This window comes from Equus caballus, chromosome 11 (assembly GCF_041296265.1).
Source record: "Equus caballus isolate H_3958 breed thoroughbred chromosome 11, TB-T2T, whole genome shotgun sequence".
Taxonomy (NCBI): Eukaryota; Metazoa; Chordata; class Mammalia; order Perissodactyla; family Equidae; genus Equus; species Equus caballus.
Genome location: NC_091694.1, coordinates 48,215,081 through 48,222,606, shown reverse-complemented (window position 1 = coordinate 48,222,606; position 7,526 = coordinate 48,215,081).

Here is a 7,526-nt window from a genome sequence, read left to right as displayed (position 1 = left end):
ATCAGTCCCCATGAGGGGCTGGGCCTGGTGTGCCTAGAGCAGCCCTGGGGAGCGGAGGGAAACGCCACAGCGGGAGGCAAGATCTTGTACATCAGTTAACCTTGTGCAGACCAGGGACCGCCAGCAGAGCTAACTAACCCCGATTTGTTGTTAGTTATGCAAAAAGCCCTGCTCTAGCTACGTCAAAGCCTTTATTAAGTGACCGAGTGGCCTGGCAAAAGGGGTCCCCCAAATTTGCCAACGTGCCATACAATGGTAACCATGATGGCGGAGCAGTGTCAACAGGTGGGCAGATGACCTTGCCACAGTCAAGTCCACAGAGACCACTGTGCACCTACTGTGCGCAGACTCCGTCTGAGGCCGAGATGGCAAAGCTCCATCTCTGCCCCCAGCGTGCACGCGGTGGACAAGCTGGCTAGGATGCCCTCACTTTCCTCAGCGGCAGTTTGCTCTGAGCCTGCTGCGCACAGTGGGGTTAATCCAGTTTGTTTAACTACGCTAGGGACAGGATCCCAGTATTTACTCTGCCGCGGGCAGCATTCTAGTCTTTGGAAAGCGCTGCCCTGTCGATCATTCTTTGGTTCCCTGAGCAAGTGGAGGGGGTCGTGGTCTGCTTCCCCTCGCTGGCATCATTCTCTGACCTAGTACAGCAGACCCCCAGATCTCTGGCCAGGTTCTCGGCACTTCTCTATTCTAAATGAATTTGATTTTTTCCCCAGTCTCTAGATAGTGACTGAAGGGAATGAGACCAGTGGGTTCCCTGTGGCATTAATCGCTGTCCTTCATCCCGGGGCCGTGACGCGGCACTCTGGGGATGAAACCTGAACCCTTTAACCAATAGCGGTTCCAGTCAAGCCTGAGCAGCCAAGTCACAGCTTGTTACCTTCGGCTTCATTTATTAACATCTGCTGAATAACAAGCCCCGGGATGGGGAGCATAACTCTGACCCCCGGGGCCTCCTCCCTCTGGCCCTCAAGAGCCTCTGGCGACTGGAATTGAAGCATCTTGAACAAGAATGTCCCACTGGAAAGAAATGCAGTGGCACCTGATGAATTCTGAAAGCCAGCACTTAACCTTCAGCACCTTGGGCTGGGTCCATGGGGCTAGGGACAACTGATTCCTTCCGCCAGTTCTTCCTGTACTCGCCTGGCACCCAGCAACCTGCTGACTCGGCAGCACTGGCCTCCATTCAAAAAATACTCTTGGAGCACGGACCATGTGTCAGGCACTTGCCAGGCCATGAGGCCCCAGTGGGAACCCAGGCCCACTGCCCTCACGGGGCTTATGGTCTAGTGACAAAGCAAGAGTCGTGAGTGACAGGGCAAAGTCCCCGTGCTCTAGGGACAGAGATGGCAGAGGGCTGCCAGTGAAGACCTCCCCGAGGAAGCGATGGTTAGACTGAGCCCTGAGCATGAAGGAGGTGAATGGGGCAGAGAGAACAGGGGGGGACAAGGGTGATGGTGAGAGTTGGGGCTGGAGACACACGGCCAGGGTAGCTGGTGGCATTGCTTATCCTAAGGACAATGGGAATCCATTCAATGGAGGTGGGGAGGAGATCAGATCTGCATTTGAAGAAGATCATTCTGATGGCCGTTTGGAGAATGGATTAGAGAAGGCCAAGAGTGAAGGCCTGGAAACCAGTGCTAGCAGATAATTGTCCTAATCAGATCAGTGATCTGAGCCAGATGAGGTTACAGGACAGAGCGGATGGAGAAAACTGGCAGCAAGGGGTGCAGAAATCTCCCTTATATAGAAAGAGCTCTTAAAAGTCAAGGAGAATAAAAGAAAAATGGGCAAAGGACACAAACAGAGAATTGATAGGAAAAGACAAATGGCCCATAAATATGACAATATGCCCATCTTCACTTATAAGAGAAATACAAATTGAAACTATAGTGATAAAACCATCAGTCACCCAGGAGACGGACAAAAGTTCAGAAGTCCGACAGCACTCACCTGGGGACAAAGCGAATTGGGGGAAACAGGCCTTCTCAGAGTTACTGGTGGGAGGGCAAACGGAACAAGGGCTATGGAGGGGAATCTGACAGCATCTAACAAAGGACGTGCTTCTCCCTTAACCCAGCAACCTCATTTCCAGGACTGAACCCTGAAGATACACCCCCACAAATGTGTGACAGCCTACGCACAAGGCTGTTCATGGCAGCACTGTTTGTACCAGCAAAATATGGAAAACAACCTAGATGCCCTTACACGGGAGACGGTTGACTATGCTATGACCTCGCCACACAGTGGGGGACCATGCGGCCATCTCACAAGGATGAGGAGCATCCCTACAAAATGATTTCAGCTGTTAATGAGAATAAGCAGCAAGGTACAGAGAGAGGATATGCTAGGCTACCTTTTGTGTAAGAAAGAAAGTAAAATAAAAACGTAGATGTGTATTTGCTTATCGTTGTGGGAGAAAGGGAGGGAGGGCTGGAGGGAGGGAGGAAAAAGAAGAAAAGACACACAGGGAGGATAAACCAGAGACTAAAGGGGTGAGCAGGAGTGGATGGAGGGCTACGACAAGGAGGATTCCTTTTTATATAGTTTTGACTCTTGAATTAGATAAAGAATTTACACATTCAAAAAATAAAATGAAATAATGGAAACACACCCTCAATCGAATAAAAACAAGAACAAATGAAACTGTGTCAAATTTATAACATGACATCAAAGAAAAAAAAAAGAGTAACTTTTGAGTGCAGTGTCCCGTGCACCCGAGAGGATGTGTTCCAGGGGAGACAGAAGGCTGCAGAGGAATCCTGAACTTCACTTAGGGGGTTTGTCATTGGCAGTGGCCTCAGTTTTAGAAAATTATGAAACTGTTGTCTGTGTATTATAGAAGAAATTTGTCAATATATTGAAATTGTTAGGAATCAGGACTATTGGAGAAAAATAAATGTAAATATGGTATAGAGGAAAGTGCAGATGAGTCCTGTGGTCTTGGATGTAAACTGGAGGTCAGTAAACTTGGGGGCATCTCTCTATAAAATTTCTTAGCTGTGTTCATGGAAAGGGCCTAGAAGCATGACACCCAGTAGCAATGAACACACCTAGTTCCTGGATCTTGATTGACAAATACGATTCCTCACTAAAAGAGACCAGGATTTCTTGAAGAAACGGCTGATTTCAGGGTTGAGACAAAGAAAGTCAAAGGGCAGCCTGGAACATCTCATGCCAGAAAGCAAGGAAGGGCCCGGAGGCTGATGAGGGCTTGTCAGAATGACCCAGAGCTGTCTTCTCCCACGGGACAAACTCTGGATAATTTGAGCATCAAAATAATGACGACACTAAGGGATCATAGCACATTGAATTGAAAAAAAAAAGAGAATCCATGAGTCCATAGTAATTCTCAAAATACAAGGTAGGAAGAGGGAAAGACTTTCTTTAGAGAGGAATGCCAGCGAATAAATATAGAAGAAATGATGGAATTTAAAAATCACCATTTTCAACCCCCAATATAATTACAGATTCAGGCAAAAATCAACTGATAATCCTAAAGGTGCTGGGGAACAGGATACTCACACCTTCTTGAGAGTGTCACCCACAGATTTCTAACTAATTATGAGGAAAAGAGCGCCCTGGAAAGATTGACGGACACCCCCTCACCACGCAGTCAACCCTCCCACGGCCAACAGTGGGCAAGCCCGCGGCATGTCCTCCTGATGGGAGGCCGTGGAAATACCCATTGTGCGAAACACGTTTCACCTGAATCTAATCAGGAGGAAACAGACCAATGCAGGCTGGGGGACAGCCTATGAGGCAACTGGCCTGGGCTCTTTAAAAGATTCGAATGAAGAATAGATAGTAAACAAAAGGTGGAGGGACTGTGCTAGATTAAAAGAGATTAAAGAGATATAACAACCAAAGGCAATGTGTAAACTTTGATGGGATCCTGGGCTTTTAAAATTTTTTAACAGCCATAAAAGGCATATGGGAACCATTAGGGAAATTTGAATAGGGACTGTCCATTAGATGAATAAATCTTCGATTTCTTAGGTATGCTAACATACTGTGCTTATGTAGGAGAATGTTCTTATTCTTGGGAGATTCCTCCTGAAGAATTTAGAGCTGAGTGTCGTGATATCTGTACCTTCCAAATGGCTCAGAAAAACGGAGACAGAACACAAACACAGCAGAGTAACAATCAAAGCAAAGGTGTACACATGTTCATTGAACTCTGCCAACTCTTCTGGAAATTTGAGAATTTTCAAAATAAAACCGTGGGGAAAACTAATAGCTCTGATGTTGTGGGACACTCAATAGAAGAGAAATCTTGAGCCGCCACTGGCAAGGGCGTTGCAAATGCCTAGTTCACAGTGCACAAAAGGAAGTGAATTGCTTTGGCAGTAGCTCCACGATGCTAGGTGCAAGGGGATGCCCAGGTGCAAGGCGACACCCAGGCCCTGAGCATGGACAAGGGGTGGTGACCATGCTGCCATTTGCTGAGGTGGCAAACACTGGAGAAGGAGCCAGTTTTAGAGGCAAAAGGAGGTAAAACATTCAATTTGGACATCCACAAACTCCCAAAGCCCACACCAGCTCTGGGTGATGAACCCCTGATGTAAAAGATGGAGCACAGAGTAGAAGACATAGACAGCACGGAGGGGCAATGGATAGAGGAGAAGGAGGCCATGACAGAGCCAGAGAAGGTGGGGGGACCCTGGACACTGTGGGTGGGGTCATGGACACCAGAGATCCAACAGTGCAAATGGACATTTGTAACTGTGATTAAAAGTGGAGTTTGTAAAAAATACAGATTTCACCTCTGCCCATGTGACAGCACTGGATCAACTCAAGGGTTGAAGGTGGAGAGTCAAGATGCACCCAAGCGTTGTCTGGCATCTCTCTGGTGCCAACCATACTGCCTGCCCCACTGATTCGGATCCCCGTCTGCTCTCTGTTGCACCTGGTCGGACTGTCTCCCTCCAGCAGAGACTGCCTGGACACCCCGGACAGCGCAGCATTCTCAGCCCCATCCTTCCTGGGTGTTTTCTTCTTGTTTGGTGCTTTCTAAGGAGAAGGCAAGCCCGGGCATTTTTAACATGCTCTTTCAAAAGAAAATGAAGGCTGTTTGATGTCAAAGGCAGTCCCAGAACCAAGAGATAAGAGATCAAAGGCTCTAAGTGCAAGCCCAAACCAAATCTTAAAAGCGAGAGAGATAAGATGGATAATAATCACACCAAGTCCATCTATCATTCAGCAGGAGCTGATGATCAGTGACCCTGTAGACGTGACAGCACAGCCGGGAGAGGGAAGGAGAAGGAATCAAGCCAGTCATCTCAACAGGATAATCAATTGATCAGAACGAGTTGGTCACCTGTCCCCAGATGGAGAAACTCAATCCAGACTTGGTTCTGCTGGATTGGTGAGATGTCCCACCCAAAATCGACCAGCTGAAGTGGCATTTTGAGTCTGCCATCCACTTGCCCAGAGTCCTATAGACCCAGTATGGCAGAAAATAAAATATTCTCTCATGCTGGTCTCCTCCAGTTACAGAGTAGTGACCACTGCAACTGGGAAAGCCGAGAACTTTTAGTCATCAAACACATTTGCGAAATTCATTGGCTTTAACAAACTGTTCCCCGAACACCTGGCCTGTGCGTTCTCCTCTGACCAGCATGTGCTATATCATATTCAGAAAGTGCTCATAAGCTCTTCCTTGCCTTGAAAAATATCCATCAGCTGTCAGAAAAGCTAAAACCCATCTTGGCTCTGGTGAAATGTTCACTTCAGGGAAACACACAAGCCAATTTGGTCAGACTTAATAAGTTTTAACAAAATCCAGGTGAAGGAATCGATCTGGAAAAGCAGAACCTTACAAGCAGCTCCGAGAAATAATTCCCTCCGGAGAGGAAAAAAAAGATGTGAAATCTGCAAGCAACTTGAAATTAGATTTCACAAATGGGAACTTTGATGTAACCGATCTAAAATGGGGGTTTCCGCATGTCTTGAGGTGGTGACGTCTTCTTGTATTTTTCCCCCCTGCCTCGGTCTTTGTCCTAGAGGTGATCGAGTTTAAAACCCATTACATTTTATGAGCCCTCATTGCCCCCCTCCCAAAAGACCACAGACAAGAACATCATAGAACCTACTTTAAAAATATCTAGTCTGTATTATTCTGAATGTGAGACATGAGGGACACCATTCCTCAAGCTTGAGAAAATTGTTCCTTATACGTATGGTGATGGATAAAAATTAGACTACCGGGGTGAGCACGAAGTGTATTCACGTATTCAGGAATTGATAAACAATAATGTACACCTGAAATTACACAATGTTATAAACCATTATAATCCCAATAAAATTACTTGGGGGAAAAAAAAGGAAAAACAAGAAAATTGCTCCTTGTTCCGGCAGGATCTGCCCTGTTTTATGTGCAGAAGTGCAAGGCCGTCTGCAAATCAGGAGACCTCCATTCAACGTGTGCGCAGACTCAGTAACATATAGGCTGCTTTTTATAGAGCCCTTGTGTTCCCAAGTTGGCTTCAGGTTTGAAACTCTAAGCTTCGGTATGAAAGAAGACCAGGCGCTGTGTCTTTGCTAATAATAGGGCTCACCTTCCCGAGCCTCCAAGAGACGAGAGAGCTGGAAAGGAAGGGTTCCCACTGCGGAAGAATCCAAAGGATGGAACAAGACTGAGGCCTGAGCACACAAATCTGCCGAGGCTACTGCTCTGCCGCGTCCCCCCAAACAGCTCTGCTGTGTCCCCCCGTCACCCCCAAACAGCTCTGCCGTGTTCCCTGTCACCCCCAAAAAGCTCTGCCGTGTTCCGTCACCCCCAAAGAGCTCTGCCGTGTCCCCCGTCACCCCCAAAGAGCTCTGCCGTGTCCCCCGTCACCCCCAAAGAGCTCTGTGTCCCCCGTCCCCCCAAAGAGCTCTGTCGTGTTCCCCCGTCACCCCCAAAGGGCTCTGCCGTGTCCCCCGTCCCCCCAAAGAGCTCTGCCGTGTTCCCCCGTCACCCCAAAGAGCTCTGACGTGTCCCCCGTCCCCCCAAAGAGCTCTGCCGTGTCCCCCGTCCCCCCAAAGAGCTCTGCCGTGTTCCCCTTCACCCCGAAAAGCTCTGTCCCCCCAACACACAAGGGCCAGCCGTGACTCCCAGAAGGCACACGGGCACTGGTGTTTAGAGCCCACTACATGAGCTGAAGACACACATTAGCTCCTTAAAGGGAGGTTCTAGAAGTTTAGGGCTAAAATCCAACCCAATTAGCAAACGGTTCTAGAATAAGCTAAAGGCTGTGGCTTTACAGAATCTAAAAATGTTCTATTGAAAGCCTACCCCCCAAACAGCTGTGAAAATAAACCAGTGCCCCTCGACGGGCTTCCTTCACGTGGGGGACCACCCGACAACCTGCCGTCGTGGGCCACTGTTTATCATAGATACGGCAGTCAACATCCAGGGACAGACCCGCAATGGGGGACTGTGGGTTCACGCTCCTTCCACAACACAGAGATGGGCGACTGACAGGCAGATGGAGAGAGCGCAAGTGGAACCTTCAACCTCCCGGGCAGGGATGGAAGCA